The following is a 7,600-nucleotide window of genomic DNA, read 5'->3' as shown; positions in this document are numbered from 1 at the left end:
AAATGTAAGAGCTAAAAAAGATGGATTATCTCTATTTCACTCAGTTGGAATAACCACCAGTTAAAACCAGAAAGACTTCCTGCTCGCCACCAACCTTTTGCTGGATGTGTTTCACTGCCAGCTGTGTCCTGTCAGTGAGTTCACAGCTAAAGCTTATTTCTCATGGTGGGCTGCAGTAGGGGACAAGGAAGAGAAATGGCCATAGCTAGTGGGTTTGCACTTGGCTACTAACCTCAATTGTCTCTCGGCCTGCCTCGCCCTAGCCTTGAAGGGAAAGGAGCAGAGGAAAGCCTGAATGGGTCCTTGTCCTCATGACTGCCTCTTTTGCTGAAAACCTGCCACTCTGGAAGGTGAGTCCTGTGCTCTTCAGGAGACATCAGTGTGGAAATGTGGCTTATGAGCAAAGTCTAGAAGTATTACAGCTGGTGAGGGGTCAGTAGCTCTGACCGAGGAAGAGGTGACCGGTCCGGGGAGATGGTCCCGAAAGGAATCGCCTTCCCGAGGCCCGGTGTCTTCCCTCAGCTGCTGGCTAGGGGGGCCCGTGCAGAGACTGTCAGCTCTTTAGTGATTATCAGCTCGTGATTCCAGCTCAGCTCTGCAGGGCAGCCTCCAGGCCAGACCAGGGAGAGAGACGAGAGGCTCGTGTGGCTGGTTCTGCACAAAGTCACTTTATTGTTGGTCCGTACTCTGGCGGAGGCCAGGGACGAGCGCTCTCTCCCTCGCAGGGGCAGGGGGCCAGCTTTTAGAGGGATACAGGGGGTGGGTGTCAGAGGGTAAAGGCCATTGGGTTACAAAGGATCTGCATAGGGTCTCCCAGAGGATTCTGGATCTGTCTTTTCTCGCTGTAACTGCAAAGTTAGCTGCCTTCCCAGGGAGTCCTGCTGGGAGATTTAGCAATCTCCTTATCTCAGCAGACATCCCTCCAGGGCAGGGGCTGGGCATACCCTACATAGAAGAACTGAGTTTGTCTTGTTTAGGCAAAACAAAGAATGGAGGGACAAAGAGGTAAATAAGAAACATACTGTGCTGAAGAGGAGGGGGATTTTTGTGGTGTGCTTTCTAGTCTAGCTAGGATGGAAGGTTATGGACTTACATGTCAACGATGGAGGTTTGTACTAGTCATGAAGAAAAGCTTCCTTACAGTATGCACTGCTTCATGACACAGGTCACATTGCTTTCTTAGCAGCACACTGACTGGCTCCCCAGCTGCAAGCCATCTGTGCTGCCCACTGACAAACCCAGAGGTGGTAAAAACTAAAATATTTTAGCTAACTGTCCACGGACATTCTACTCCCCCACGTGCTATGTGCCCTTCAGTCACCCGCTGCCAAGACAGACATGCAGAGCTTCTCTCTGAACTACTTTAATTAATATGTGCCTGCTCTGGATTTTTATAGCTCTTAAAAAGTAGCTGTGAGTGGTATCTTGTATCAGAGGGAGGTTTTATATCACTGCTGTGAAGCTTGCCTTTGCTACTGCTGAGGAGGTGACCTTGGCACGTGTTCCCTCCCCTTTGCTCCTCACACTATGTGTTAACACCACACTTGGCACTTCCAATCAAATGCTTCAAAAAAGCACACAGAAGCCAAATGAGGATTTTTTTTAATGCAACTTAGTAGCTTTCAAAAAATCCCGGCTTCCTTGAGAAAAATTACAAAAACAGACCTCCAGACCCAAACAAACTTTCTCTTCCTTAGTATGTGCTCATTTTTTTAAAATCTCAAAATTCACTTAGGGGAGACAATGGAGTCAGTTACCTCAACAGCCTTATTTTTCTGTAAAATTCCTGAGAGTTTGTTGGGGAGATTTCACCACCACCACCACCCCATTAAGTTCAATGGAACTGCTGTACAAAGAGACAAATTGTGCTGGAATCAAGATGGGAAATACATGCCAGTAAAACCAGCATGATTTTCTCACTTGTGTCCTGAACAAAGATGAAGGGGAAAGCCTGAAAAATACAATCAACTTGAAGGGAATTGCAAAAGCCATGGGATGCTGTGTCTTAGGCACACTACAGAAAAAATACCCCATATCATCCATGAGGGAAAGGATAGAGATGTAGGAATTGCTGTGCTGGAAAGAAAAAAAATTGCTGTGCTGAGGCCAAAGTCTAGTTAGTTCAAGACAGCTTCTCTGACCTTAGTACTGTGAGCTTGGTTCTCCTCAGATAGTTTGTTTTTCACACTTCATGTTTTCAGGGTGAAAACTGACTGATATTTCCTGTGGTAGTTTGAGGAGAGCTAGGCCAAATTTTTTTAACAAGCCTCCTATCACCAAGACATGTGGTAGTGCCTGCTTTGCTGGGGCTGAGCTGTATGGTCAGCAGGATTTAATTTCACCTTCCCCTCTCGAAATACCCAGCAGTGAGTAGACTCTCAATGAGTTGCCTGTCTGAAAAATGTCAGCTAAAGTGACTGCACGTGTTTCTAGCAACAAGAAATCCCAAACTGCATTTAGGGTTTGAAGAGGGGGGGAGAAAGTCCCTGATGATACAATACTGCTTCAGTTTGCTTCAGAAAGGCTCCTGCACAGAGGAACTGTCAGTTAGTTAACAGAGCATTTTACAAGAAAGAACTTCAAAGTCTTCACAGGGAGTGAACTTTGAAGTATTCTATTCTCTAGCTGACTCTTTGTTTCTTTTAAGGATGGGGGATGCAGAGAGTAATGGTAAAGTAGTGAGAGAGTCTGTGGAATGAAATGCTGGTGTTCAGGCAGATTTGGTGGTAACAAGTTATTTTGCATGTTTTAACCCCTAAGATTCAATGCTCTAGGTGTGCTGATTTGATAAGGAAGAAAGGGCTTCTCCACCCTCCTTCCTGCATTTGTCAGTGGATTGTGGTGATAGTGACATAAAAAGATGTTGGGGAACATTGTCAGAAACACATAACCAGACTTCCCAATTTCAGTGTGTGGCAGAGTAGAAATTCATTCTATGCATGTGTGCTAACCTCTCTGCTCTGGAGATTGGACACGAAAGACAAAGAAGGCATTAGAGCTGCTTTTGTGATGCTTGTTGCCCCTGCTGAAACTGCCTGCCTATCAACAGCTGCACTGTGTGAACAAGACACTTGCAAGGTAGCTGGATGATGAGCCAGCTGGGGAGATGGACAATAGTGGCAAGGAGACAGATGAGCAGGTATCATTTGTTCAGGCTTGAGGAACACCATGGCTGTGTTCAGCAGTGAAATACTTAAATGTCAATGGTCTTCACTGGCTGTGGCCTGTTAATGCCCACTGAGATGCATCGAGGGACCTATTTTCTAAGGTAGTACAGACCATCTGGAGAGGACCCTCTGGATTCATCTGTCTCTGTCATGATAGGCAGAAATTTAGACCTCGCTTGCATAGCATTCATTATTATTTTGATTAGAGGTGAACTTTTGGATGTTTTTTTTGTTTGTCTAGCTGAAATGTGACCTGATGCTGTCAAGGGGGTGCAAAGGCCTGTTATGTGTTTATAGCTCATTCCCCTGGCAAAGTAGTGCTATAAACAGCTTGAATCCAGCAGCTGTGTCCATCCCGAGGAAGCTGCAGTGGTTTAATGCTATCAGTATATGAAAGCAGTATTACTTTTGTATCAACAAGCTCCCTCTCTCTTTTAACAGTGAATAGTAGTAGTAAGTAATTACATTTTTCTGACAAAACAGAATAAAAGGCATTAAATCTGTGTGTCTCCACCTCAGGCTCTGGGCTCTGTGCATTTATGCAGTGCTGGCAGCCTGGATTCCTGCTGAGACACAGCAACCTGGTACAAAGGAGCCTGCTAGGGAACTGACAGAGACAAACTGAAGTGGAAGGTTGTCACATCACTGGGGTCCACCAGGAGCGGAGGAGTAAGAGGCCGTACCAGGGAACAGACCTCTTGACTTCAGTCATTGCGGACCTCACAATTTCACCTTCTGCTCCTCTTCCCTGTTAATTTCATATCAAGGAGACCCAAAACACACAGTGAGTGGAGGAAATACATCACTGCTCCTTCAGACAGCTCCCATGGGGAAATCTGTTCTTGTCATTTCTAAAACCTCAAGTCCTTGGGAAGGGGTACTGCCTCAATAGCTGAGCTCATGCTTCAGCAGGTGGGGTGGTGGTAGGGCATTGCACCTCAAGTACAGCACAGCTGGAATCAGTGTAAGAGGGCTGGAAAAAATTATTCCAAAATGCAACAAAATAGTATAGTTGGGGGTTGGGGAACAGAAATAGAGTGAGATTGGGGCATTTTGAGGAGATGAAGTTGCTGAACAGGATTTTCAGAGCCACAGCTGATCAGTCTTCAGAGATGGGAGGAAAGTTCTTTCCTTAAGGTGTGTCTCTTGTGTCCCAATTCTTCATTCTGACCTCTCTTGCATCCATAAAGTATATTCTGAATCTTGCTCAAAGCTGTGAAATCTTGACTTCAATAAATCCACATCCAAAGCATGATCCATGGGCTAAGGTGAAGAAATTACAAATTCAGCAGAGATATAAAATTAAAAGTACCATCAAACCCCTCTAAATCTCAATGCACTGGCTGTAGCTCATTTATTGACTTCTGCTCAGTCTGAGGACAAAAAACTGAATATGCACAGTCTGCCTCAGTTCAGTCCATGGAAGACAGTGCCAAGTCACTGATTTCAGTGTTTTATTAGTAAAAGAACTGCTTCTGAGCCAAAAATGAATTACAGATTTGGTTATTTATACTGTAGTGGCTGGTGGTCTATGGATGGAAATTTGGGTGAGCCCCAGCTCATGATGAATGGATAATGACCTAATGGTCTGATGTCATCACAAATCATTTCTGTTGCAGATGATTTAAAACAACTTCAGATTTAGATGGATATGGTGCTAGTTTCACCCCAGATAGCAGATGGTCTGTCATCATTTTTCTTCTCCTGTGGGACCTCAGATTCACCAAGTTTTTGTAAGGCACTTTGTTCTGTTTTATCTGCAGTAAGAGCAATCCACCTTCTGTTCTCCCTCTTCTTCCTTACCATACAACTAATGTTTGTTGGGGAAGATGAAACAGGAAAGCCTTATAAATATGATTGCCTGACAAAAGATTTTGGGAATATGAAAACTATAAGCGACATCGAAATGAAGGCCATCTTTGAGATATAAAGTCTTAGTTACTGAACAACTAGAAAACAATGGTATAGCCGACTGAAGGTAATCCCCTCTTGATTAGACAATACCCTCTGCTTGCAGACAGGTCCAAGGGTCAGAGCAGACCCTAGTAGCTCAGCAGAAGGGGTCCAAGGAGTAGTTTTTAGAAGTTAAAATGTAACACTCTATGGTAATGTAATAACTCTTATAGGCTGTATGTAAATGCTATAGGATTTGTACCTGGTATTAGATTGGCTAGTGAGAATTAGAATATTCAGTACAGAAGATGATTTATTGTATTGTAACAAGGACCTCGCTCTCTTACGCTCTTAACTCTCTTAACTCTCCTGCTCTTACGTTCTTAGCTCTCTTAGCTCTTAATTCGTCTCTCTTACTCTTGCTCCTTTTCTCCTCTTCGCTGCTCTTACTCTTGCACTCTCGCTCTCTCTCTTACACCTTGGGCCTGCTTGGAGCTGCAGCTGGCAGGTCCAAGCAGTGCCCTTGTACCCACGCCCTTTGCAATAAACAGCGTGCTCTCGTCTCCGTCCGTACCGTCAGAGCCTTTACCATCTGAGTTTCTACAATGTTCATTCGCTTTTGTAATTGAATTTCTTCCTCTTTACAGCAGACTTGCTCTGAAGCAGCCAATGCAGTACTGAGTGTGCCTGGGAGAGGAACAGCCTCCTGGATTTTCCTTGCAATGCATGGGACATCTGACTGAGGAATTTCTAGCTTTCTCCAAAATCACTCCTCTGGTGAGCAGCCTCCTGTTGCACCTCCCCCTGAGACTCTGTGAGGCTGGATTTTAATTTCCAGATCCAACAGATATTTTTCATTGTGACTCCCATTTGACATTCTCATCTTTACTGGTTCAGATGTTCAATTTCCTACTTCCGTGCATCACAGAGGGCCTTCAACCTGTGATATTTAAGTTTTCTATCTAAGGCTAGTTTTCTGCTAGCAAACAGAAAACGCATCTTTTCCTTCACTGTTGATCACGCTCACACTTGGATTATTCTAAGTTTTTTTTTTTATCCAGGTGCTACAAAGAACATGAAGGAGGATAAGGCAGGAGGAGGGAGATGGAAAGAAGTGGAACATTTGTTTTTCCCTATTTATGGAGGTTGCAGAAGTTCCTGAGGGCTGCAAAGGTGTCAAAGGAAACTCATCCTTCAGAGTTTGTTGGGGGCCAAACGACCCTGTGAGACACATCTGTCCTCCTGTTGTGCTCCTCCCTGCACCTGATGATAAAGAGAACCTGGTGCCTCCTTCCCTCTGTGTCTGCTTCGATCAGCTGCCCCTGGGGGTGCCAATTAGGGGAGAGCTGCCTCCCATCTCTGGAGACACAGGTACAGGGGCTGATGCTGCCCAGCTGAGGCAGGAACACGGCACATAAGAGCCCATGAAGTGCTATGATGGTGGAGTCCGAGGTTGCTCTGTGCTGGAGTTGGGACAAAGCCTGCCTGGCTGAGCCAGCTGCTTGGAGCAGACAAAAAGCCAGGCAATGAAGCAGGAAAGACCAGTATGACACTTATGCATGGTAGCTTAACTGTTGGCAGGCTGAGATTGCATGTGCTGTACATGGGGCTTTAAAGCTTGGACCTATTGATACGGTTATTTTTGTCTGTATAGATTTTACTGCAGTAAAAGAACCTGTAAGTGTTCTTCAGTATGCCATTAAGAAATATGGTTATAATTGTTGCACAGAGCCTTTTTCATCCTCTGCCTGTGGGGAAAGGCATGCTGCAGTGGACACATTTGTAAAGGAATTAGTTTAGATGTGGCACATTTCTTGGATCTTGCTGTGACTTTCAAACAGAAATGGTTAGGCTTGCAATGGTTCTCATCTCCATGGTGGGAGATATTTTCCTTATCTTCAGCCAGCACCAGGGAAAGTGGTGTCTGCTGCAAACTTGAGTTAGACTTGGAACTAATCTAAGGGTGTGAAATACATGTGCATGCCTGTATATGCATTTCATGATGTATCTCTGCATCTGAAAATGCTGCAGTGATGTGCTGAGCATCTCTGCAGACATGCAAGTGTTCAAATGAAAGAATACCACTTCCAGTCACAGTGGCTTAAGCATTTTCTCCCATTTCTCACTCCTCTTTCTGGCTGTTGTGCTCCACAGTGACAGCTCTTCATTGCCAAGCCAGGCATTCAGGTACTGAAGATAACTATGAGGAAAAATAAGGGGACATTTTTTAAACAGTGAATTTTTTTACTTCGTAATTCCCATCCCCCCTTCTATGCCAAAGTGGTGGAGGCCATTTTGTTCAGCACATCTAAAGCATTTACCTTTAAGGGGGGATAAAAATATTTGTTCTAAAATGTGAATATTTAAAGAAGTACTTTCTAAAGTTATGAAAAGGACAGCAGCTCAGTTTCTGCAAGAGCTTCAGAATAATTTAGCAGCATGTTTGTGGAAGCCTAGCAATACCTGGATTGCTCTTTATAGAGAGGGATGCTGCCAGGCTCAGACTGTGTACCTTATTCTTCAACCAGAAGTGGTGTCAT

The 7,600-nt window shown here is 44.6% G+C and overlaps 1 long non-coding RNA gene across 1 annotated transcript; it reads left to right on the top strand.

Moving 5' to 3' along the window:
* The first annotated feature begins 152 nt into the window (after window positions 1–152).
* On the top strand, window positions 153–6,718 carry LOC138110793 (uncharacterized). Its single transcript, XR_011151062.1, has 3 exons — window positions 153–350; window positions 5,708–5,837; window positions 6,122–6,718. It is a non-coding gene; the product is annotated as an uncharacterized lncRNA (long non-coding RNA).
* Window positions 6,719–7,600: the final 882 nt, after the last annotated feature.

This window comes from Aphelocoma coerulescens, chromosome 5, assembly GCF_041296385.1.
Source record: "Aphelocoma coerulescens isolate FSJ_1873_10779 chromosome 5, UR_Acoe_1.0, whole genome shotgun sequence".
NCBI lineage: Eukaryota > Metazoa > Chordata > Aves > Passeriformes > Corvidae > Aphelocoma > Aphelocoma coerulescens.
This window is presented reverse-complemented; position numbering and strand designations above follow the sequence as displayed.